The sequence below is a fragment of the Tenrec ecaudatus genome, chromosome 3 (assembly GCF_050624435.1).
Source record: "Tenrec ecaudatus isolate mTenEca1 chromosome 3, mTenEca1.hap1, whole genome shotgun sequence".
Classification (NCBI taxonomy): domain Eukaryota; kingdom Metazoa; phylum Chordata; class Mammalia; order Afrosoricida; family Tenrecidae; genus Tenrec; species Tenrec ecaudatus.
Window position 1 is genome coordinate 71,144,412 of NC_134532.1, and position 24,242 is coordinate 71,168,653.

The window sequence follows — 24,242 nt, forward strand, 5'->3', positions numbered from 1 at the left end:
AGAAAGAGAGAGAGAGAGAGATTGGTACAGGAGCTCTGGTGCCATTGTGGGTTAGGCATTGGTTTTCTAAACTGAAGGTCACCAGTTCAAACCCAGCAACCTTTCTACTGGAGAAAAATGAGTTGCCTGCTCTTATTAAGATTTAGTTTTGGAAACCCGGGGTCTTTACAAGTCGGGATAGTCTCCAAGACAGTGAGGTTTCAGTTTCGGTACGAGAAAGCCCTTCCATTTTACAGCATGCTTGTATTTCATGAATTTAGTCTTAAAAAGGCAAGAATGTTCACCCTATGCCTTCCTTTCTGCTCCTAGAAGCCCATTCTGAATCTCTCGCGTCCCATGCCTAGCATGCTTTGTTCATAGTAGGCTCTCAATAGACCCTGCTCCTGGAGCGATGCATAAATGGGTGAAGGGCTCTCTTTTGCAGATGTTGTGTTTCGCCCGGCTCTACCTCCTGAAGAAGGGAATTTCAATGGTACTGCCAAGGATCCTGCTAGTTGGTCTTGGATTTTTCTACTGGAATTTTCAAGAAGCATTGCCTAGGTTCCATATGTGGTGGTGACGTTCATGGCGCTCTTTTCTGCCGCATAAAAATGCTGTGGAATCCGTGGGCAGTACCAGTGGCTGCTAACCGAAGGTTAGTGGTTCTAGTCTATGTAGAGCTGCCTAGAAAGAAAGACTATCTGGTTTCAGCACATCAGCCCCTGAAAACCCGACGGAGCACGGTAAAAACCTGGTGTTCCCATAAGTCAAACTGCTTCCACAGCAACTGGTTTACAGATGTTATACACTTAAAGAATGTGCTTTGGAATCACACAGGCTTTGCTCTTGCTGTCTGTGATCGCAAGCCCTGGGCCCCATTTCCTCATGTGTAACAGAAGACGGAGAAGACCTCCCCCCACCCCCCATCCCCAGGCTGGTTGGGAGGATTGAATGAGATGATATATTTCAACGTTCCACATCCTGTGTGTCTCATTACTCTTAGTTTAATTTTGCACCTGTGAGAAAGAATTGCCTTTTCTCAAGTTTGTTTCCATAAGCCTCTCAGCCCTCCAGCTTGTTCTCTTTCCCTTTCCCTCCAGAGGACTAATGGCCGTCAACGCCGCCTAGAATGTTCCAGGAGCTGTCCATTCTCTTTCGGAACCGGTGCTTCTTTTGAAATGTCTGTGGCCACGACAGTATACGTCATGTTCAGTGAGCTCCAGTCAGTGATTTCCTGAACTCTGTCTTAGTTCGAGGAGCCCTGCTGGTGCTGTAGGATAAGCAAGGTCAGTGATTCAAACCCACCAGTTGCTCTGCAGATGAAAGATGAGGCTGTCTGCTCACGTTATGGATTTACAGTCTCCGAAACCCGAGAGCAGTTCTCTGTCCAATAGGCTCCCTGTGAATCTGCCAATTGACTACATGGCACCACCTTTGTTTTGGTTTTCTTAGTTCTGATGGATTTTATAAGTAATTACTTAGATATTCTCAGATATGTATATATATATATATATATATATATATTTTTTTTTTTTACATGTGTCCAAGCAGTGGCTCACCTGACAACTTGAATGCTGTGTTTATTATCTATTTCAGTTTTACATTTCACGTCTTCCTTCTGCCTGGAAAAATTGAATGTCATTTTCAGTGCTGGAGCTTTCTCAGAAACCTGTGTCGTGACTACCAGCAGCCCTGCCTCCAGGAACAACCATCCTTCACATGTTTACAGTGAGTTCCACTTTTACTTTTAGATTTTAAACTAGTTCCTTCTCGTGGATTATGTCTTCTTAAACAAATAAATGAATGAATGTATGTGTAATAAGAACATTAACTCCTTGTCATATTTCTGGCACATTTTTCTAGTTTATTTGGTTTTTGAGTTTGTTTATGCACTTTTGGCGTAAAGAAATTCCATATTTTTATCTAGTTAGTTCCATAGTCCCTCCCCCCTTTTTTTGAGTTCTTTCCTTGCTCTTAAATCTGGAAGTTTTTATGGACACTGGATTCAGATAAAATTTTCTTCTGGGTACTCGTGGCTGCCTTAAAAAAATGATCACATTTAATTTAGCATTCCATCTAAAATTTCTTTGGAATATGTAACAGCTGTGGGGGAAAAAAATTGCCATCAAGTCGATGCCAACTCATAGGACACTGTAGAACAGGGTAGAACTACCCTTGTGAGTTTCTGAGACTGTAACTATTTATGGGACTAGAAAGCCCCATCTTTCTTCCCCAGAGCATCTGGTGGTTTAGAACTGCTGAACTTGTGGCTCGCCATCCAATGTGTAACCGCTGCACACCAAGTTTCTGTGTGACAACACACCCTCAGCAAAATACTGCCACTGTCTTCTCACCTCAGTGTCTGAATCTTCCCAACTGCGATGTGTCTGAAATTGACAGTCTTTAAAAAGAACGTATTGCTTGTTTATTTTCTAGGATACCTCGCTTACCAATGGATATAAAAAATTAGGTTGGGGTATACTGCCTTGCTTGCCTAAAAAAAAAAAAATCAGCTACTGTAAACTGTGCTGCAATAAACATGGGAGACTACATGTCTGTTCATGTTCTTGCTCTTACTTCTTTGGAGTATATGACCCACAGAGGTCTTGTTGAGTCATATGGTATTTCTAGTCCCACTTGTTTCAGAGTGTACCATATTGCTTTCCACAATGGTTGTGCATGTTTGCAATCCCGCCAGCAGTGTATAAGAGTTCTAATTTCTCCACATCCTCTCCAGCATTTGTTGTTCTCTATATTTTTGACTTGGACTGTTGTTATGAGTGTAAGGTGTTATCTCTTGGATGGGTGGTGGGAATTTCCTTGTATGCTTGTTAGCCATTATAGTGTCTTCTCTGGGGACTTAGCTGCTCATGTCTTTCTTTGACCCACCTTTTCACTTGATTGTCTGTCTTCATGTTGAGGTAGAATTATGAGATTTTAGTGATTAGTTCCTTGTTTGTTGTGTTATTAGTAAAGATTTCTCCCCCCAATAAGTGAGTTCTCGTTTTATTCTTTGGATAAATCTTTTGATGTACCTTTTTTATTTTTAATAGATCCCATTCAAGTCTTTTGTCTTCTGTTTGTGCTTCTTTTATTGTATTTGGTAGTCTGTGTATGCCCTGCAATAGTTTATCCCATTTTCCCATTGATGATCTTTTCAGTTCCAGGGTTTACATTTAGATCGCGAATCCACCTTGATTTCTAATCCACCTTGAGTTCATTTTTATATGTGTGGGGTGAGGTATGGGTTTTAATAAAGATACTATCAATAGAATTTCCTGATGAATTCTATTGGGACTGAGGATGCTTTAAGATGTACTCCAATTAAATGATCATGCTATCTCTAAAGTGAACAAGGGACAGATATACACCAAGATATATGAATGGATTTTGAGCTCTCGCTTGATCATAGTCCTAGTTTAGGAACATCCTGTGACATAGCCCCGCCTGGAACATCTCATGAAGAGATCACTGAAGATATGGGTACTTTAGCAAAGTGTGGTAAAGAAATCAGATGGTACCCAGCAATCACATTAGTGTCTGGGGTCATAAAAGCTCTTGTCTCAAGACAAGTAACCATCTAAATGAAGAGTCTGCACGGAAGAAGCCACACCAGCCTGTGTGATCCAAGGACTGTAAACAATAAAATCAAAACCCAGAGGAGGCAATGATATCAGAGCCTAAATCCTACACACGCTATTGGCAGAATGCGGTGAATGAGAGTGGAACCCTAAAGTCCATTTGTAGGTTCCTGCTGTGGATTGAGTCGCTGCTGAATCCTTAGTCTAGGCCTGCGAATACCCTTAATGCCAGACAAAGAACATTCATTGTACAGTGGATCAGAGTAGCTGTCTTTAGGTTGGAATGTAACACCTTGTCCTTTGATCTCCCTTTTGAATTTATTCAATTTTTTTTTTTTTAGTATTTTGCTTTTTTTCCCCAAGTGTGGGTTGTCTCTTTAATTTAGTCATTGTTGGTGTGGGTTTTTTTGATTATTGTTGTCCTTGTTTTGTTTTTTTATTTTTGTTGCATGTTTTTCTGTATAGGGAAGTCAGGATGGGTGGATCTGTGAAGACAGTAACTGCATTAATAATTACCTTGAGGTACTGAAGGAGAAGTTGGGAGGAAATGGGGAGTCGGCAGCAATAGGTACAAGAAGGAAGAAAATGTTAGAAAATTGACTGTGGTGGTAATTGCACAACCCTTCTTAATATGATTGAATTATTCAATTGTATGATATGCTAATTATATCTCAATAAAACAATATCTTACATACCAAATCATTTCTGCCCATCAAATTTCCAAATGACAAAGTAAAAGGAAATAGAAGAAAGAACTAAGAGGCAAAGGGCATTTATACAGGTCTAACTACAGGCATGTACATATGTAAATATATTTATATGTGATGATGGGGAAATTAGATCTATGTATGTATATTTATAGGGTTAGTATTAAGGTAAAAGATGGACACTGGGCCTCTACTCAAGTACTCCATCAATGCAAGAACACCTTGTTCTACTAAACTAGCATTCCATGATGCTCACATTCCCGACACCATAGTTGAAGACAAAGCGGGTGCAGAAGCAAATGTGGTAAAAAAGCTGGTGGTACCTGGCTATCCAAAGATATAGCGTCTGGGGCCTTAAATGCTTAAAGATAAACAAGCAGCTATCTAGCTGAGAAAAACAACATAGCCCACCTGGAAGAAGCAAACGAGCCTGTGTGATCACGAGGTATTGATAGGATAAGGTATCAGCCATCAAAGAACAAAAAAATCATATCATTGTGAATGAGGGGGAGTGCAGAGTGGAGACCCAAAGCCCATCTGTAGGCAGCGGGACATCCCCGTACAGAAGGGTCACGGGGAGGAGACGAGCCTGTCAGGGTGCAGGATAGCACCGATGAAACATACAACTTTCCTCTGTTCTTTAATGGTTCCTCCCACTCCCCAGTTCTACCTTACAAATCTGGCTAGACCAGAGGATGTACACTGGTACAGATAAGAGCTGGTAACAGAGAGAATCTAGGACAGATTAACCCCTCAGGACCAATAATGAGAGTAGCGATACTAGGAGGGTAAGGGGAAGGTGGGAGAAATGAGGAACTGATCGCAATGATCTACACATAACCCCCTCCCTAGGGAATGGATAACAGAAAAGTGGGTAAAGGGAGACGTCAGACAGTGTAAGACATGAAATAATAATTTATAAATTATCAAGGGTTCATGATGGAGGGGGGAAAATGAGGAGCTGATACCCAGGGCTCAAGTAGAAAGCAAATGTTTTGAGATTGATGAGGGCAGCAAATGTACAAATGAGCTTGACACAATGGATGTAGGTATGGCTTGTGATAAGAGTTGTATGAGCCCCCAATAAAATTATTTTTAATGTGATTAAGCCCATTTATTTTTATTTAGGTTTCCTTTTTATATGATTGTATATACATATGTCACATTTGTTTGATTTAATTATTCAGAAATGTTTACAATGTTTCAAATGAAACAATGCCCAATTGTGTGCACTGTCCTTCCTTTGTTGCCTGTTGCTCTGTGGGCTATTAGCTTACCCTTCACGCAAGCTAATTACTGTTTATCTGCTGCCTATTTCTTCCCTTCCTCTGCCACCCCTCACAACCATAAAAGTCAGTTCCTTTGGTATGAAAGGAAGATATCTTCATTTTTTCTAATAGTGGACTCATGCAATCTTTGCCTTCTGTAAATGCCACTCAAATTAATGTCCCTCAAGTTGATACATGTGTATGATGTTCTTCAGAGTTTCATCATTATTCCATTTTTTAATTAATTAAATACTTTTATGGGGGGCTCTTACAGCTCTTATCACAATCCATGCATTCCTCCAGTGTGTCAAGCACATTTGCACATGTGCCGCCATCATCATTGTCAAAGCAGCCTCTTCTCTTTCAAAGCCGTCATCATCATTTCCAAAGCCCCTGAGATCAACTCCCCATTTCTTCCCCCTCCCTCCCACTCCTGCCCATCCCTCACGCACCCTTGATAAGTTCTAGATTATTTTTTTCATATTCTATATCGTCCTCCATCACCCCGCACCCACTTTCCCGTGGTTTATTCTCCTGGAGGGGCGTATAGGTTGATCCTTGTGATCGATTCCCCCTTTCTCCCCCCACCCTCTTAAACAATATCTAGCATTCTGTTATGTGTTTGTCCCAAAGTATTCCACTGATGGGCATTTAAGTGGTTTCCATCTTCTTGATGTTGTGAAGAGAGCTGTGATGAATATTGGTGTGTAGGAGGGTTATCTGCCCCCCAAAACCAATTGTTTTTCAAAGCTATATGTTTAATTTTTTTATAGAACCTTATGACTTCAAAGTACTCTCCATTACACTTAGCACATTAGTCACATGTGCAATTCCATTCTTTGAAACATTTTTCAAACGCATCTGTTTGGATGGCTGACCGCCCTTCGGTCGTGTTTTTCGTCATCACTTCTCTATCATCAAATCGCTATCCTTTCATGTCCCTCTGCATTCGTGGAAACAAAAAGAAGTTTCACAGAGTGAGCTCAGGTGAGTACGGTGTGTGGAGCAAGAGGGGCATGCTGTTTTTTGTTAAAAGCTGTGACACTGAGATGGCTGCGTGCACAGGTGCATTGTCATGGTGGCAACACCAGTCCCCTGTCTGCCACAAATTGGGCTTTTTTGGTCACACGCTGTGGCATGTTATCTTTTCAGAACCTCTACGTAGAAAACTTGACTAACTGTCTGACCTGGTGGAATGAACTCCAAATGCACTATCTCTCTCTCTCTCTCTCTCTCTCTCTCTCTCTCTCTCTCTCTCACACACACACACACACACACACACACACATATATTTGTACCCCTCATATATACCTCCTTCTGCTATGTTCTTTATTTTTTAAGGACATATGCCAAATAGAGGGGTTGCTGGATTACATGGTGTTCCTGCTCCCAATTGTTTGAGGAAACATCATACATCTCTCCACAGTGGCTGTTGTTTGACAATCCTGACCATGCACGACTGTTCCAATCTTTTTCCTCCTTCTCTAGCATCTGCTAGTTTCATGTTTGGGGAACTTCATGATCAATGGCAGAGTAAGGTGGATCTCATCATGATTTTGACTTGTATCTTTCAAATGGTTAGTGATTGCTATCCTTTCTTCAGGTTTGTTGGGAAACTAGATGTCATCTTTGGTGAATTATCTGTTCATGTCTTCTACCCATTTTGAATAGGGTTACTCATATTTTTCTTATTGAGATGTATCTTTTTATAGATACTAAAGATTAGCCTCTTGTCTGATACATCATTGTCTATTCCTTCCATCCTCCCTCCCACAGTCTGTGGGTACTCTTTTACTCTTTTGGAGATTGATTGGTGCACACAAACATCTTATTTTTAAGAGGTCCCAGTCATCTATTTTATCTTTGCTCTGTGTGTTTTTCCCTTTTTGTTTGGTAATATGTTTGTGGCATGTATTAGGCCCCCTAAGTTTGTCCCTTATTTTTCATTGATCATTTTTATAGTTCTCGGGTTTAATTCAACTTGTGTTCTCTCTGGTATACAAAGTGAGGTATTGATCCTGTTTCATTCTCTGCAAATGGAAATCCTATTCTGCCAGCACCATTTGTTAGAGACACTCTCTCTTCCCCATTTAATATACTTTAATGAATCTTTGTCAAAAATTCATTGTTTGTAGATAAACAGGTTTATTCTTGGGGACTAAATTCTGTTTTCTCTGTGTATCTCTCGTAATACTGGTGCCAGGCTCTTTTGTATACCATAGCTATGTTGTAGGTTTGGAGGTTGGAAAGTGAGAGGCCTCCTACTTGTTCTTGAGTAACACTTTGTTTATCCCAAATCTCTTTCCCAAATAAAGTCAGTGATTAGTTTTATCCATCTCTTTAAAACACTAGGATCTGGATTGGAATTATGTTATATTTATAGATTTAGTGGGGTAGTAATGATGTTTTCACAATGTTAAGTCTTCCTATCTGAGACTGTGGTGGATTTTTCCATTCATATAGATTCGTAGTTCTCAATGTGTTCCCAATCGCGACCCTTTGGGGGTCTAATGACCTTTTCACAGGGGTCGCCGTTTTATAACAGCAAACTTACAGGTATAAAGTAGCAATGGAAATAATTTTATGGTTGCGGGGTCACCACCACATGAGGAGCTGTGTGAAAGGGTTGCATCATTAGGAAGGTTGAGAACCGCTGATACAGTTTTGTTTTCTTGTGGTAGCTTCCTTGTAGTTGTCTTTTCATCAGTCGTTTGCTTCTCTGGTTAGGTTTATTCCTAAATATTTCATCTTTTTGGTGCCTATTACAAATGGCATGTTTTCTTGATTTCTTTTTCCGAATTCTCTTCCTTAGTATACTGTAATGTCATTGAATTTTTGTGTGCTGAGTCTTGTACCCTGCCGTAGTGCAGAACCTTCAGTTATTTAAATCATTGGTTCTTGCTAAACTGCAGGGGTTTTCAAGGTATAAAAGTACATCGTCTGCAAATAGAGTGCACCCCTTTTTCTTTTGGATACCTTTGATTTCTTTTTGTTGTTTAATAGCGCTGGCTAGTACTTCCAGCCTGATACTGAGTAAGAGTGGTATAAAAGAGAAAGTGTGTCTTACTCCTGTTCACAAGGGAAGCGCTTCACATTTTCCCCATTCAATGAGATGTTGGCTTTTGGTTTTGCATATCCAGTCTTTATTTTGTTGGAAAATTTCCCTTCTATTCCTTTTTTGTTTAGTGCTCTTATCAAAAATGAATATTAGATAGATATTGTCATGCTTTTTTTTCTTGCATCCTTTGATAAAGATCATGGACTTCTTTTCCTTTGTTTTCTCATCGAGAAGAAATTTATTTCCCCATTGAATTTTTATACCTTTGACAAAAAAACAAAAACCACTGGCACTGTTTTGTTTATAATGGTGGAGCATATGGATTGTTTTTACAATGTTGAACCATCCTTGCATACCCAGTATGATGTGATCCCACTTGATCATGCTTATTTGCTTGGGTTTTATCTTCAATTTTGTTGAGAAAATTTGCCCCTATGTTCATAAGGAATATCGGTCTGTAATTTTCTATTCTGGTAATGTCATTTCCTGGTTTGGGTATCAGGATTATATTCCTTTTATAGGATATATTTAGGAATTTTCCGTCCTGTTCTATAATCTGAACAGTTTGAGTAGAATTCGTATGAAATCTTCTGGAATATTTAGTAGAAGTCCCTGGTAAAGCCTTCAGTACATTGACTTTATATTTGTTAGTTTTTCAATTACCAGATCGATGAGCCAGTCAGGGTGCAGTATAGCACTGACGAAACACACAATTTTCCTCTGGCTCTTGGGTGCTTCTTTCACCCCAAATGACCTCAATTCTACCTTACAAATCGGATTAGACCAGAACATGTACACTGTTACAGATCAGAGCCTGCCACACAGGGAATCCAGGATGGATCAGGGCCAACCAGGAGAGTAGAGATACCAGGAGGAATAGGGGAGGGTGGGGGGAGAAAAGGGAAATCAATCACAAGGATCAATCTAGAACCCCCTCTCAGGGGGATGAATAAAGGAAAAGTGGGTGAAGGGCAACGAAGGACGATGTAAGACATAGAAAAATAATTTATAACTTCTCAAGGGTTTGTGAGGTAGGGAGGACAGAGGAAGGAGGGGGAAGAAATGGGGAGCTAATATCAGGGGCTCAAGTGTGAAGAGAATGCTTTGAAAATGATGATGGCAGCATATGTGCAAATGCGCTTGACACATTGGAGGAATGTATGGATTGTGATAAGAGCTGAACAATTTCCCAATAAAATTATTTTTTTTAAAGTTGATCGTTGAAAGCATTAGCAAAATTGACAAACCCTAGGAGGGTACTAAACAATAGTAAATAATGAAAAGATTAAAATATTATGAATAAGAAACCAAATGAGCTCCTCGTTTTTCCCCTCCCTTCTCCAGCCTCCCTTCCTCCCTCTCTTATGAACCCTTGATAATTTATAATATTTTTTTCATGTGTTACACTTACTGATGAAAAGACCAACTTCTTGTCTTGACTCGTTCTGCTTTTCTTTTTTCTGAATATTTGATTTCTGTTCTACTCTCTATTATTTATTTTCTACTGATGGCTGAAAGTTTATTTTGCTGCCCTTGTTCTAATTGCTGTTGCATGTTGGGCTATGGTGTTAATTTGTTTTGTTTTTTTTTATGTGTATGTTTTTCTGCTATTTCACTCTAAGCATTGCTTCCAGCATGCTGTATTTTCATTCCTGTTTGCTTTAAGGAATTAAAAACCTACATTTATTTTATTCCTTTTTAAAATTCTCGTAGCTTTTAAGCAGAGTTTTGTTTGATTTCCATGTTTCTGTTTCCCTACTCTTGATCTTCCAATTGTTGATATATAATTTTACAGGATCGTGATCTGAAAAGATGGTTTGTAATAGCTCAGTGTTTTAAAAATGTAAGATGGAGCACTTACTAGATATTTCTTCATGGAGTTTTCTAGGCTGTGACCTTTGATCAAAGCAGATTGCCAGCCCTTGCTTCCATGGCAGCACTGGGTAGATTAAAGCAGCCAACACTTAGCCATCAAGAGCAAAATTCAAAACTGCAAGAACTCTGAGGAAAGAGTAAAGAATTTTCCTCATTTTCGATCCTCTAACTTTACGACCCTTAAAGGGAGCCCTGGTAGTTTAGTGTTTACTCTGTGGGTTGTAGTCCCCAGGGTTGGCAGCTCAAAACCATTAGCTTCTCCACAGGAGAAGGATGGGACGTTCTACTCTCGAAATCCATAGGTGTCTCTGTCCTATGGGGTCACTGTGAGTTGGCATCAACTTGACGGGACTGAGTTTTTCAGTTCTGCAAGCAGACTAGGTTGGAGAACCCAGAGGAAATGGTGGCATCCTCCCTCGTTTTCTTACTGGTAAGGATGGTCCAAATGGTTGATGCTCAACTAAATGCCTTGTGTCCTAACAGTGAGCAGTTTAAACCTTCCTAGCAGTTCCTAGGAAGAAAGACCTGGCGACCTGCTGTTGTTGTCAAAGATGGTAGACATTACAACCCTGTGCAGTATCCCTACCCTGTAACACACGGAGCTGCCGTGAGTTGGCTTGAAGACATCAGTTTTCCCCTACTGGTGATGGCCACTGAGATTGCTAGCCTCCGTACAGCTGTGGGCCCTGTCAGCCTTCCTTCTCTTACGATATCGAGCTGCTATGGCTGGCTCAGTCAGCAAAGCAGGGTAGGTGCTGGATACTCCCTGTGATTTTAATGGACATTTTTGTGTTTGCATACTTTCTAGTCCAGAAACACTTTTCTCAGAATTAGCATGCCATTTTAGGATGCTATAGTTTTCAGACTAAACATGCTTTCTGCATTTTTTTTCAGGCTTCAAACTGTAATTTGCATGATCAGAATTATTTGCCTACTTAGATCACATTCCCTAGACTACGTTCAACTCTTTATAGTCTGTAGCTAAATGGGCTTATTTACAAGATCTTCTATTTATAAAATCACTCGTTGGGATAACAGGGTTCCTGTTGCAACTTCTAGATCTTCTGTAGCTTTGGTTGCCTAACTTTGAAAAGGCGTAATTACAGATACGGATGCTTTCTTAACGGAATGTGACATTTACAGGGATGTGCAATATATACTTATTCCACGGGAACTTTTCATTTTATTTTAGCTTGTTTAAATAACACGTGCTTCGATTGTCTTTATAAACTTGATGCCAGAAACGTCTTTAAAAAAAATCAGGCAGTCACTCTGTGTGACTCCACCAAGTGTTCTTTGCATCTCTGAGGGGGTTGAAAGGAGGGAAGACATATTTCATCTTTTCTAGCAGTGTCCCTTTAAGAATGAAAAGAGCTGACCCAGTGGAGGAATTCCTATCTTACTCCGAGGACATCCCCTGCCTTTGCCCACATTCACTCATCTTCCTTCCACCCCACTGCGTTCCATATCCCCATCTTATTAAAAGAGCTGATTAGTATTTGGTCTCCCAAAAGAGAGTGTACTTAGAAAGTGTACACAGATGAAGAAATTCCTTTTTCTCGTTTCAAAATTCCATAGGAAGTCTTTGGACATATTCTGGTCTTTCAAACCATGTATCTTCTTGCCACTCTCAATGTTCGATTACTTAGTCATCCATTGATTCAGCAATCATTTAGTATTCCTCATCCGTCAGTTTTAGGTCACTGAGCCTGGCAAATTCAAAGGTAACTGAGACGCCACCGCATAACTTGAGAGCTTTATGGTTTTGAAGTGAAGACAAATGTGGAAACAAACCTATGTAACCCAATGTGAAGAAATATGATAGAATGATAGAAATATGTGTTGAGTATCATGGGACACAATGAAGAATAGTCAATAATTTTAGAATGGGGATGGAGGAGGATTTGAAAATGTTGTAAGAGAATCCAGACCACAGAAGTAATTTTTTTTTTAACATCGGAGTCCTTTTTTTTGGGAAGGGTGTAAGTTAAATTTTAGTGAGTCTATAGTTAGAAGAAATTGCCTGATTGCTTATAATGTTAATTATTGAAGAAATAGGAATTATACTTAGCTCACAGTACTTTAGATCTAAATGTTGACAGATTCATGCCTCCTCCCTCAGCTTGCTTTTAGCGCTGAGTTGGGGACTCTGAGTAGCTGAGATTTACAAAGAAAATTAGACTCAAGGAAATATTAGTCTAAAGGACTCATGATCCACAAGAACCACAGTTTCCACTACCCTTTGACCCAAAGAATTAGAAAATGCCTAAATACCACATCGATTACTCTGATCAGGATCGTAATACAAGGTCGTGGACAAAAACGGGGGGATGAAAAAGTAGCACCAAGTTCAAAATTATATAAAAAAAAGAAAGACTAGATTTATTGCTCTGCTAGAGACTAGTGGAATCCCCCAAACTTTTCAGGACCCTCCTTCAAGCCTGGAACCGAAAGCCCTGAGGATCCGCTGTCAGCACAATAGAAGATAGACAGGACAGAACACGAACACCAGGAAGGACGTACTTCTCATTACAATCAACCATGTGCGACCAAAAGGACAGCATTTACTGGAAACAAAGCTCAGGAGGCAGGTAGGGGCAGGAATGTAGGATGGATGGAAACAGAGAGCCCAGGGAGGAAGTGGGAAGAATGCTGTGACATTGAGGTGGGGGGTAGCAACCAGTATCATGAAGTAAAATAGCATCAATGGTTGAATCGGGGGGGGGGGGGCGGGCTAATTTGTCAGTGTTCACACAAATCACAATTTAAATGTGTTTTTAAAAATTACTCCTCTATTAAAATAAAATAAATAGCTGAGGTTCTTTTTTTAAATTAATAAATCTTTTTATTGGGGTTCATACAACTCTTATCACAATCCATACATATATCAGCTGAGATTCTTTTTAAAAACATGGCTATGCATTTAATGTTTATTTTCCTACAACAATTACAAAACCATTCAGTGGCTATTTTGGAAAAGAACGAGGAGGCGCGTGGATCATTTTGTGCAGCTCCAAGGATCCAGCCAATCTGGACAAAAGCCAGACTCACCGCTGCCCTGGAGCCAGTTTCCACTCTTAGCTGCCCTGTAGAACAGCCCTGGGGGCTAACGGCTTGACATCTTTCAGGAGTGGAAAGTCTCATCTTTCTCTGTCAGAGCAGCTGCTACATTTGAACTACTGACCTTGTAGCTAGCAGTCCAACGTACATGTAACCCAGTATGCCATTTAGGATATTTTTATCTTTCTTCATCACACACACACACACACACAATTCCAACACTATGTGAAGCCCTGGAAAATGGAAGGGGGCTAAAGTTTGGATGTTTTCATTAGGTTGGAAAACAACTAACCCACCAACAAAACAACTCTCTCAACTTTGTTGAACCGTTTTCCTGAAAATAGACTCTTGAACACCTATTCCATTTTGGTCACACTACAAAATAACATGATTTCACTCCCTCATTTCTATGGGTTGCCAAAGTAGCAGCAGAAATGACTCTGGCCCACCAGCGTGGAGAAAACCATGGTTCTTCTCACATGGTATAATGCAGGCTTCAGTCTTTCCAGCTCTCGCTCACCCCGGTTTAAGTATAGCTCCGGACCTCATGCTAGGTGGAGTTGTTGCTAAATGGGACGCACTATTTTCCACAGAGAACTTGTGGGACACCCAAGTAGGCCACCATGGTGTTGGGGAGAACCAAGGGGAAAAAAATTAAAAGCAAAAAACAAAGGTCTGAGGAGTCTCCTCCCACTCCACCCTCCAATTGCAGGGTTATCAAACCAGAGCTCTGGGCAGACTAGTGGCTGAAGGTTTTGGGGTTTGGATGAGAGAGAAGAGTGTGGGAAGCAACAGCACAATCGATCCTGTTACCCCAAACAAGTTCAAGACATTTCAAGAGATTGCCTGTTCCAAACAAAACACATATACACGCACACACACACACACACACACACACATATGCACGCTGTTTTGCTTTCCATGAAAAAAAACCTAGGAATTTCTCACAGTGCACACAGGGGGATAGGGGTGACTGCTTTGGAGCCAGCTCAATGAGAGACAAGTAATGTGGACTGGTGTGTTCGTGCACAGGCATATCTCATAGATCTAGACACTTTAGGGACTCTGTAGTCGTAGGCTTTTGGGAAGATGCAACACAGATGCACCGCAAGGTCTCCTGCGTGACCACAGGCAGCTCTCTGAAGCTCGGTCTGAAAACAGGAGGGAACATTAAGGGGCAGGTTGAACTTCTTCCTTGTCTGGAAGTCTGACAGACATTATCGTCCAGAAAGGGGGATAAGATCACTTCAGTTTAACAAATGCGAGTGACTGCAGAATTCCCCTTAAGGAATTAATTCCTTGCGTATTCCTTGGACAGACATAGAATTGTTGAGCTAGACCCCTTTCAGTTAGCAGCCAAGCACAAACCTTTTGTGTCACCTAAAGGCCTTGACATCCCATAGGGAGACGAGATGAATCCCCTTCCACATCACAGAAGGACGCCGTCCTCGCATGCGTGGGTCTGGATGCTAAGTGCCCAGATGGGAAATAAAAAAGCTAACAGGTTGTTTCCACAGCCTCCCAACCAGCTCAAATCCCTTCCTTCGTTCTCAGACTCCCTGTCTAAGTGTGAGTGAGCCCAGGCAGCGTACCAGAGGGTTAAGATAATCAAGACACGATTTGTGGGAACAAGAAGTTATGAAAACAATTTCTCCTTTTAACTTTATGGCCTGATTCCTCTGGCTCTTCAGGGTCATTCCGAGTTTTTTTCTTTCCTTCTTTAAATCTCCTTTGTGCTTCTCCACCCAACCTCTTTCCACCCATTCCACTTCCTGTGCTGCTCTTACTTACATCCCCTGCTTTGTGTGATTTGCCTCCTTGTATGTTCACGCGTCTGAAACACTTTCAGAGCAAATATGTTATTGAACTTCCTAAAAAATGCACAGGTAGAATGAAAAGATGGCCGTGTAACGAAAGGGGAGGGAGTGATTATACTTAGTACAAAACAGACACTAGAGTGACGGGTGCAGGGTGCTCCGATTCTGTCGTCACCCAGATTCTTTCGGACCGCTGAAATGGGAGGAGCTTCATGGCAATTTCCACTTGACTCTCTGAACAGCAGCTTTCAGATTAATACATTTTTGAAGTTCAGAGCCGTCTGTTTGGCCATAATGTAATGTTTGCGCTCCTAAGGAAATCTGCATTATCCAGAAAACATCCCATTAGGGAAAGAAGTACTTCCATGGGGACAGTACTTTGAAGAGCTAGAGAAATGGAATCTCAAAAACAAGGTTGATTTTCCTAGCAATAATAAAAAAAATTAAAAAGTTTTTCTAGTGATTATAAAGAGAAAACTCTCAGTCTCAGAGACAGCCTATTAAAGCTATCAATTCTCATATAAAGTTTATTGAGCAAATCCAGCATTTGATTCCTCTTCACTTTCCCTATCTCTACTGCTGATAACCATCAACCCAACAGTGTTATCCTCATTAGCACCTTTATTTTCATCAGGAGGATCAGCCAAACAAAAAGCGACTAAGCTAAGTCTCCATCATTGGGCAAGAACTTGTTTTCTTCCCAAGTGCTAATTTCTGTTCACACTGTGCTATTAGCCTAAACCTATCTGGCAAAAGCAAAACATGCTTCCTCCTTAATCAATTTCGCTATCTCTTAACTGAGCTTCTGGAAAATGCATTGCATTTGTGGGTGTGAAAGGCAACTAATGAGTTAAAGTGAACTCTAAGTTGACATGGGATCACAATCAGCAGCCTTTTGGAGGTTGAAATGGCACCTAGCTGTTGACCTTCACTAAGGATCTTTGCTCCTTTTTGCCTGCTGCACACTCCTGGGACCGTGGCCCCAAACGGTCTTTTCTCAGGATGGCGCCCTCCCCCTCCTGCAACACTGCATGTTTTATGTTTGCCTTTTTAAAAAGGAATTCAAATGCTAACTTTGTATTTGGAATTGTTTATTCACACACACACACACACACACACACAGAATTAGACTTCTGGCTATCTTTCAAATGATGACATTGGGCGCTATACTTTTTTAACACAATCTTTTCAAGCACGTTTGCAGTGCTGTGAAGACTTCATGTGGGCCAAGCAGTTATTACCTAACAGCTTTTCCAAAGACGGGAACTCGGAGTGAAAGGAAAGCAAGCAAACTTCCCTCCCCCTCCCACCCCCCTCACCCCCTACTAACTAAAGAGACCAGTTAACTTGCCAAGTAAAAATTCTAAGTCTCAAGAAATACTCTAAACACAGAAAAATCCACCCATCGATGAATGCCTCCCCTTTTCCCTGTTGGGCTGAGGCCGACTGACAGCACCAGGTGGCAGCCCTCGGGAGCTGCCTGCTGCAGATGCCCTACCTGACAGCCCAAAGCTGGCAGGAATTAAGCAGAAACATGTGCTTCCTGTGGAGGGCAACGGTCAGCAGGTGGGATGCTCAGACTGTTACGGAGCGGGCCTCCTGTGTGGTCATCGGGGCCGCCTTCCCGTGGGCACTGAGGGCCGGGCCGGGCACGTCCTCAGTGCCATGCTGGAAGCTGTTCAGGTGCAGTTATGCTGCATGCTGTGGTGGAATAGATGAGGTAGAGGTTCCACACAAATTGAATTTTGAGGCCAGCCTGAAATTACATTAGCTCTGGGGGCTTTGACCAAAGCCTGTCTGAATCGTCATGCATTCCCCTCAGGGTCATCTTTCTCTAATCACTCCCGAACATTTTTCTGCGTAGGTCACTGATTAATGGGTGACGTAAATCCTCCCTGTCCCCCAGCCCCCTCCTTTCAGTACAGTAACATAATGTTGTATTTATTAATTTGTCTCAAGACAGCAGACGTGAAGCTCATTTGTGGCCCTCGGGAAATGGACATTTTCTAACTCTGTGTTGGCCCGGAGCTCTTGAACGGGAAAGCTACGGCTGGAATGTGATAGGAGCCGAGCTGCCAGGCTGCTTTGCTCTGGTGTGTTCAGCCTTGTAAACAGGCGGACCGGGGGGATGAAATGCATTTGGCTCGTGAGAAAAATAAGAACGTGCCTCTCAGGCAGGAAGCACAAATGCTGACACTCCTCAATAGCATCCCGTGTCTCAATTCCTTATTTTTATTTCTTGAAATCCTATTCCAGGTATAAACCACCAAGTTCAAGGGGGAAAAAAAGTTTACTGTATCCACAGAGCAAGGAATTCGCCCTCATCTCTCTCCGTCTCTGCAAACGCTAGTAAGTCACTTGAATACATAACCAAAGCATTTATTCAGGTATCGTATTTCTCTGATAATATAAAGAGGTAACTTGGCTTGGTATGCAGAGAAAACGTTGTCTCCATTTTTCAAGCACACGCTAAGAAAACTTCGGAAAAGTAAAGCTCATGTCTACTTCCTCTGATCAGAGGAACTTAACTGCATAATATTTGCAAGCTCGGGAAAGGTGACAAATGAAATTGGAGGGGAGAACATATGTGCTCATATCTGTGTTGTTGTTGTTATTTTTAGGTGTGTTGCCGAGTCAGTTCCAACGCAGTAAGACAAACTAACAGACGCACGTGCTGGTGGGAGTTTATACCTAGGAGTGGAATTTCTGCATCATAAGACATGTGCTCCTCTTACAGGTAATGCCAACCAGTTTTCCAAAGTGGTTCTTAGCAGTTTACGTAACCACCAGCTGTGAACACAAGTCCCATTTGCCCCACACGCTCGCCAATGCTCAGCATTATCTGTCTTTCCCTCCCACCCTTGCCTTTCTGGTAGGTCTTTAGTGGTCTCTCACTGTGATCTATTTATGAAAACTGCATTGAATGAGTATTCTTACCCAATCAGAGATCTGTCCCCATGGACAACCATTCTGAAAGGAAGCAGGACATTTTCCAGAAGGATTTAATGACTTAATCTCTTGTCTATGGAACCTTCAGGGCCTTAGTGTTGTTGCAACCCTTTTGGAGGGTGGAAGCATTTCTGGCCTGGATTCTGTGTCTTCCAGATTCTTGCTCTTCTGCCTGGCTTCTGTCTCTTACTGGTTTCTCAGACGCCAGGAATAATAAAACGAACGAGAATAATAATGGTAATACACCAATAGCTAACATTTTTCGGGGCTATTAGGTGTCAGGCATGGTTTCAAGCACCAAACCACAGCCCCTGCCATGGTGTAGATTCAGAATCATGGCGACTAGATAGGCTAGGGTAGAACTGCTCCATGGGATGAATGGGGCTGTTGTTCTGGACAAAAGCAAACTGCCACGTGATTCTCCTGCAGCAGAGCTGGGGGGTTCAAGGTGCTGACCTCTGCCGACCTTTTGGTTAGCAGCTGAGCATGTTAGCACTGTACTACAAGGACTCCCGTCTCGAGCCCCACAAAGGCACTTCATCCTTTAAGTCATGCAACAAGGGAAGAATGGCATACAGGGAAGATAAGTAACACAGGTCATGAAGCTTGGCATTGAGCCCAGGTGATTCGAATTCCGTCTAAACGCTTAATCATTATGCTGCCTGATGCTAATGGAGACCCGTAGTGGTGTCGTGGGTGCTGAGTTGGGCTGCTAAGTAGAACATCAGCTGGGTATACCCACCAACCACTCCATGGAAGAAAGCTCTCCTCGAGATGTACATCCTTGGACACCCAAAGGTGCCGTTGTACCCAGCCCTTAATCAACTTTGATGACAGGGAGAGACTGAAAGATGCGAACGTAGCTTTCATGCTAGTGTTTACTCATGAATGTTTTTTCAGTATAAGATTACAGAATCATAATTTCTTTAAGATATCCTTACCAAAAGCAATGCTACACCAATCATAGGGTACCAATTAAATTATATTTATCTAGATTTATAGTTCGATACTACTGTGTGTAGGGTGAACAGTTTCAATAAGACCCTATAGGGACCGCATAGGACAGGGGAGAACTGCTCCTGTGCGTTTCCAAGACTGTGAACTCTTTTGGGGAGTAGAAAGCCTTGTCGTTCCCTCTCAGAACAGCTGGTGCTTTTCAACTGCTGACCTTGTACTTAGCAACCCCACATAACCATTACCACCAGGACTCCTTTCTCTTCCGATAGGAGATGTTATTTTAAGAGAAGTGATGCCTAAATGATATCTTTAAGGCCAGGTTCAGTGCTTGAATCACATAAGTATGGAAGCATGACTTAATGATTTATAATAACTCATAAATGAAAATAAATAGTATACTATTATTGTAGGGTTTGGTTTTTTTTTTTCAGTGATAAAAGCCCACTGTCTTACATGAATTATCAAAGGATCGGTTCTTAGTGACTTTTATGTCATCCAGTGGACAACACTGCAATTTTCTCAACAATTACACTCTAAAGAAAACAAACCTAACTTCATTGGGCCACCATGCCGATGGACGTGGACAAGGAAAAGGGCAGCGAGTATTTCAGGGCTCACCAGCATGGGAACACCTGTGCCATGGCCGACTTCCCAACGGACCTCTCTAGAGTTGACGGAGATGGCAGGGCAAAATGAAAACGTCAAACTAGGCGACCACACTATAGATGAGGGCCATTTCCTTGCAAGAACTGCTCGGAAATCAAGGTAACAAAGCTTCTTATGCTTTCTCCATATTTTCCAAATTGTTCATTCTTTGGTATGAATTTAACAGGAACCTTTTTCTTCAATACATACTTCTTGTTCAGTCCTCAGTACCATCCATTACATTGGATGGTCAGATTCTCCTGGAATGTTACCCAAACTAAACCACTGCCATCGAGTTGATTCTCACTCAGAGTGCCCCGATGTAGGGTTTCCAATAGTGTAAGGCTTTACACCAGCTGATAGCCTCATCTTTCTCCAGTGGAGCAATTGGTGGCCTTGAACTGCCAACTTTTCCAGTAGCAGCCCACCTTTTAACCCATGTCACTACCAGGTCTTCTTTCTAGATGCAGCGGTTCTCAACCTGTGGGTCAAGACCCATTTGGGGATCGAACAACCCTTTCACAGGGGTCGCCCGATCCATAACAGTAGCAAACTTACAGTTATGAAGTAGCAATGAAAATAATTTTATGGTCAGGGGTCACTAGAGCATGAGGAACTGTCTTAAAGGGTCTTGGCATTAGGAAGGTTGAGAACCACTGTTCTAGAGCATTCTAAAGCAAACTCACTACCAGTGAGTCATTTCTGACCTGCAGCAGCAGGGTGTAACTGCCCCGTGAGTTCCTGAGACTGTAACTCTTTACAGGAGTAGAAAGCCTTGTCCTTCTTCCATGGAACAGCTGCTGGTGTCAAACTACTGACCTTGCAGTTAGCAACCCAATGCATAACTACTGTGCCATCAGGGCATGAACAAGTCATACCATCATTTTTAGAATGAATAGAATGTATATTGCTGCACATGTATTCATGAAACTTTGGTTTCTGTACTATGCTTTTGAGTCCTAATGTAAATATATTGCTTAATGTGGAAAATAGTCTTTGCCAGTCATTGACCTATTGTCTCCAAACTTCCTATCCTCCCCTTTGACACACTATTCTATGATTGTTGGGATCGGGGTTCTCTCTTTGAGATGGGGTTCTGTTTGGTGCTTCAAGTAGGAAGTGCTGCAGAGGAATGAGTGAGTAGGAAGAAGGAGCTTCCTCCCTTGCCTGCCTCCTTTAGCAGTGCTCTCGCAATGCCATTGGCTCCAGCTTCCAATGTTTCTCAGCCTCCAACATGAAGTCCCAATGGAAGTTAGTGGTGCTCCATCCTCCAAGGTATGAGCATCACCTCCTCCTCCAAATTTCTTCAAGCTCCTAGTTCTGGTAACTCTTTGTTTATTGTACTCCCCCATTCCCCAAGAAATGGTATCTAATTCCTTTCGCTATTATCGCTGAATCTTACTGTTGCATTTTATTTCTTTACTTTCCATCTTCCAACAACCGAGCAACCAATTCTTTGCTTAAATCCCTCTGTTTTTCTTTGTTTGTTTGCTAGACTCTGGTCAAAATAGAGGTTAGAAGTCATCGCTCTTGTGAATTAACTCATTGGTCCAGTCTCATGAATACAGTGTTCAGCATATCAGCTGGTGCATGTTTGTTGTTACTAGCTTTCTTCAAGTTGCCCCAACTCATGTGGGCCCTGGACCCAATGGGATAGACCCTTGTAGTCCTTGAGGTTTTTATTGGTTGATTTTCTGAAGTAGATCACCGGGTCTGTCCTTTCAGTCTTTCTGCTCTGGAAGCTCCTGTGAAACCTATTCAGCGTCAGAACAAAATGACAAATCTCCACTTACTGAACAACCACTGCCCTCGTGGACATGGACATGCTGTCTACTACTCAGTATCACCATTTCCCAATGATGCAGCAATGACATGGCTACTGTCTGTTTTTCTACAAGAGAGAATAGTCAATGAGAGAATGCATACAATACAACTGATTTAATTTAAAAGTTGATGGTATCACAGCATTCTGTAGTACAGTCTCTGGGTATTTAATTATATGATGTTATTGTTGTTGGTAGTTGCCGGTGAATCAGTTCCAACTCAGAGTGACCTTGTGTGCAACAGAATGAAACATTGCCCAGTCCTGTGCCACCTTCACAATTGTTCTTAGGCTTGAGTCCATTGATGCAGCCACTGTGCCAATCCATCTTGTCGAAAGTCTTCTTTTGCACTGCCCCTCTGTTTTACCAAGCATGATGACCATATCCAAGGGACTAGTTTCTCCTGACAGCAAGTTCAAAATATCCATCCATTCAAAGATGATAAAGTCTCATCATCCTTGCCATATAGGAGCATCCTGACTGTACTTTTTCAAAGACAAATGATAGGACAGTGGTTCTCAACCTTCCTAATGCCTCGACCTTTAATACATAGGTTTTTTTCTGGCTAATTTTCAGAACTAGATTGTTAGTACTTTCTTTGCTAGCCTGTCTTAGTCTGGAAATCCTACTGAAATCTGTCTACCGTGAGTCATCCTGCTGGGATATGCAATGGTGGTGAAATAGCTTCCAACATCGTAGCAAACTCAAAGCTGTCATAGGGTGACAAACAGAGGATGGTGGAAAATATTAACCAGGCGGTGGATAAATAGGACCTAACATCTGTTCTTCTAACACCAAGGTTATCTTAGCTGTTGGGAATTTAGGGGGGGATATAGGATTATCTGGATGTCTCATGCTGTATTTTTATATATTGAGATGTATATATAAGTGAAACTTCTATATCAAGGGAAGTTTATAGTAAGAAAATGATTCATACTATTGTAGAAGGGAGCAAGTCCAATCTGACATATTCCAAGTCTGGGAGTCAGAGGTTAGGCTGGAGTCGTCTTCCCTCACAGCTGTGGGGGCTGATGAATCCAAGGTTGGCAGAAAGGTGGCGGGCTGGTTGTTGTAGGGGCTAATGAACCCAAGGCAGTAAGTCAGATGGGAGTCTAATTTATTGTTACCTAGATCTGCAGACAATATGGCAGGCCACTGGTTCAAGCCAAAAGAGTCCAAAGTACCAGATGCAGGATCAAGATTCAGCAAAATGCAAGCAAACTTTTCATCCGTTTATATCGGAAACAAGCCACACCCCCAGGGCAATGTCCTTGAAATGAACCGCATCGGAGCTGTGTTGAGGAAGGGTGTTACAGCCCACACTAATAATTCTGACAACTGTCTGGGTGCTCGGAACAGAGCTCATCCTGGAGTACATTGTATTAGGTCACATCTTGGAGAATGACTAGATCGTCACGGCCAAACCACTGAGAATCCTGGCAAAGCGAAGTTGACACAGAACCTATCACAGCTGCTCACTCAAGGTTGGCTGTGGGAACCCCCCACCAGCTGTTCCCGGGGGGTGGGGTCGTCTGCTTCCATGAAGGCAGTTCTCTGGTGCCTATTGAGTTGCTCTGAGTTACAATTGACTTGATGGCAGTGGGCTTTGGCTTTTTGGTTGAGTAACCTTATATGAGGGGGCTTCAAAAGAGCGATAGGAACATGTAATTAAAAGATAATGGAACTTGTCCATTAACTTTAAGGCAGCTAATCACTTATGTGAGCTCCAAAGAGGAGTTAATATTTAATTACTCAAATGGAGGGCATCAAGACAGAGATAACTTGATCTACTTACGAGGTGGAATGAAGAAGCCAAGAGAAGAGATTCCAGACTGGTAGCCTGTGGGTTTACATTGGCTTTGTACTTGAAGTATTTTAAAAATTGATTAGGTGTCAAGATACGAAAAAATGTGTCCAAAGTCTCTTGAGCACAAGGAAGCCCAAGGAATACTGAGTGCTCAGCTCCCAGAGCACTAAGAGTTTTAGATTAGATAGCATTGGCTAATGTAGCAGAGGCCTCACTAAGCCGTTTCGTCTGGCTTTTATTCTTTGATCTTGCTTGCCATGTGCAGGTAGGCATTCTAGTTTTGACTTGACCTATAGGAAGCATCCAGGGAGGTCAGAGGAATTTTTTAAAATACGTAGTGTACAAGCAGAGTGAGGAGTGAATGATTCAGGAGAGAGAAAGTGCACATAGAATGGAAGGGAGGTTTAGGGATGTGTGAAGAGGGTAAATGAGAGGCTGAGAAAGCTGTGCTATGTGATCGACCTTGGTCTTCCATCTGTCTATAAGAATGCCAGGGAAACAGCATTACTGGGGTTTGTGTGTTTCTGGGGTGGTGTGACAGTGGGCTAAGGTTGACATAAGTCCATGGGGACAAAAGCAGGGCTGGATCAGAAAGGCCCCAGAAACAGGCCAGAAACCATTACATGATGGTTTTTGAATCTAAAAAAATATATATTATCAAAAATAACAGTTTTGAAGTCTACACCAATGATAAGCTAAACATTTGATACCAAGAA

The 24,242-nt window shown here is 41.8% G+C and overlaps 1 long non-coding RNA gene across 1 annotated transcript; it reads left to right on the plus strand.

Annotated features, from left to right (window-relative positions):
- The first annotated feature begins 1,574 nt into the window (after positions 1-1,574).
- LOC142443432 (uncharacterized) lies at positions 1,575-18,076 on the plus strand. The gene is made up of 3 exons (XR_012783514.1): positions 1,575-1,707; positions 17,602-17,694; positions 17,967-18,076. It is a non-coding gene; the product is annotated as an uncharacterized LOC142443432 (long non-coding RNA).
- Positions 18,077-24,242: the final 6,166 nt, after the last annotated feature.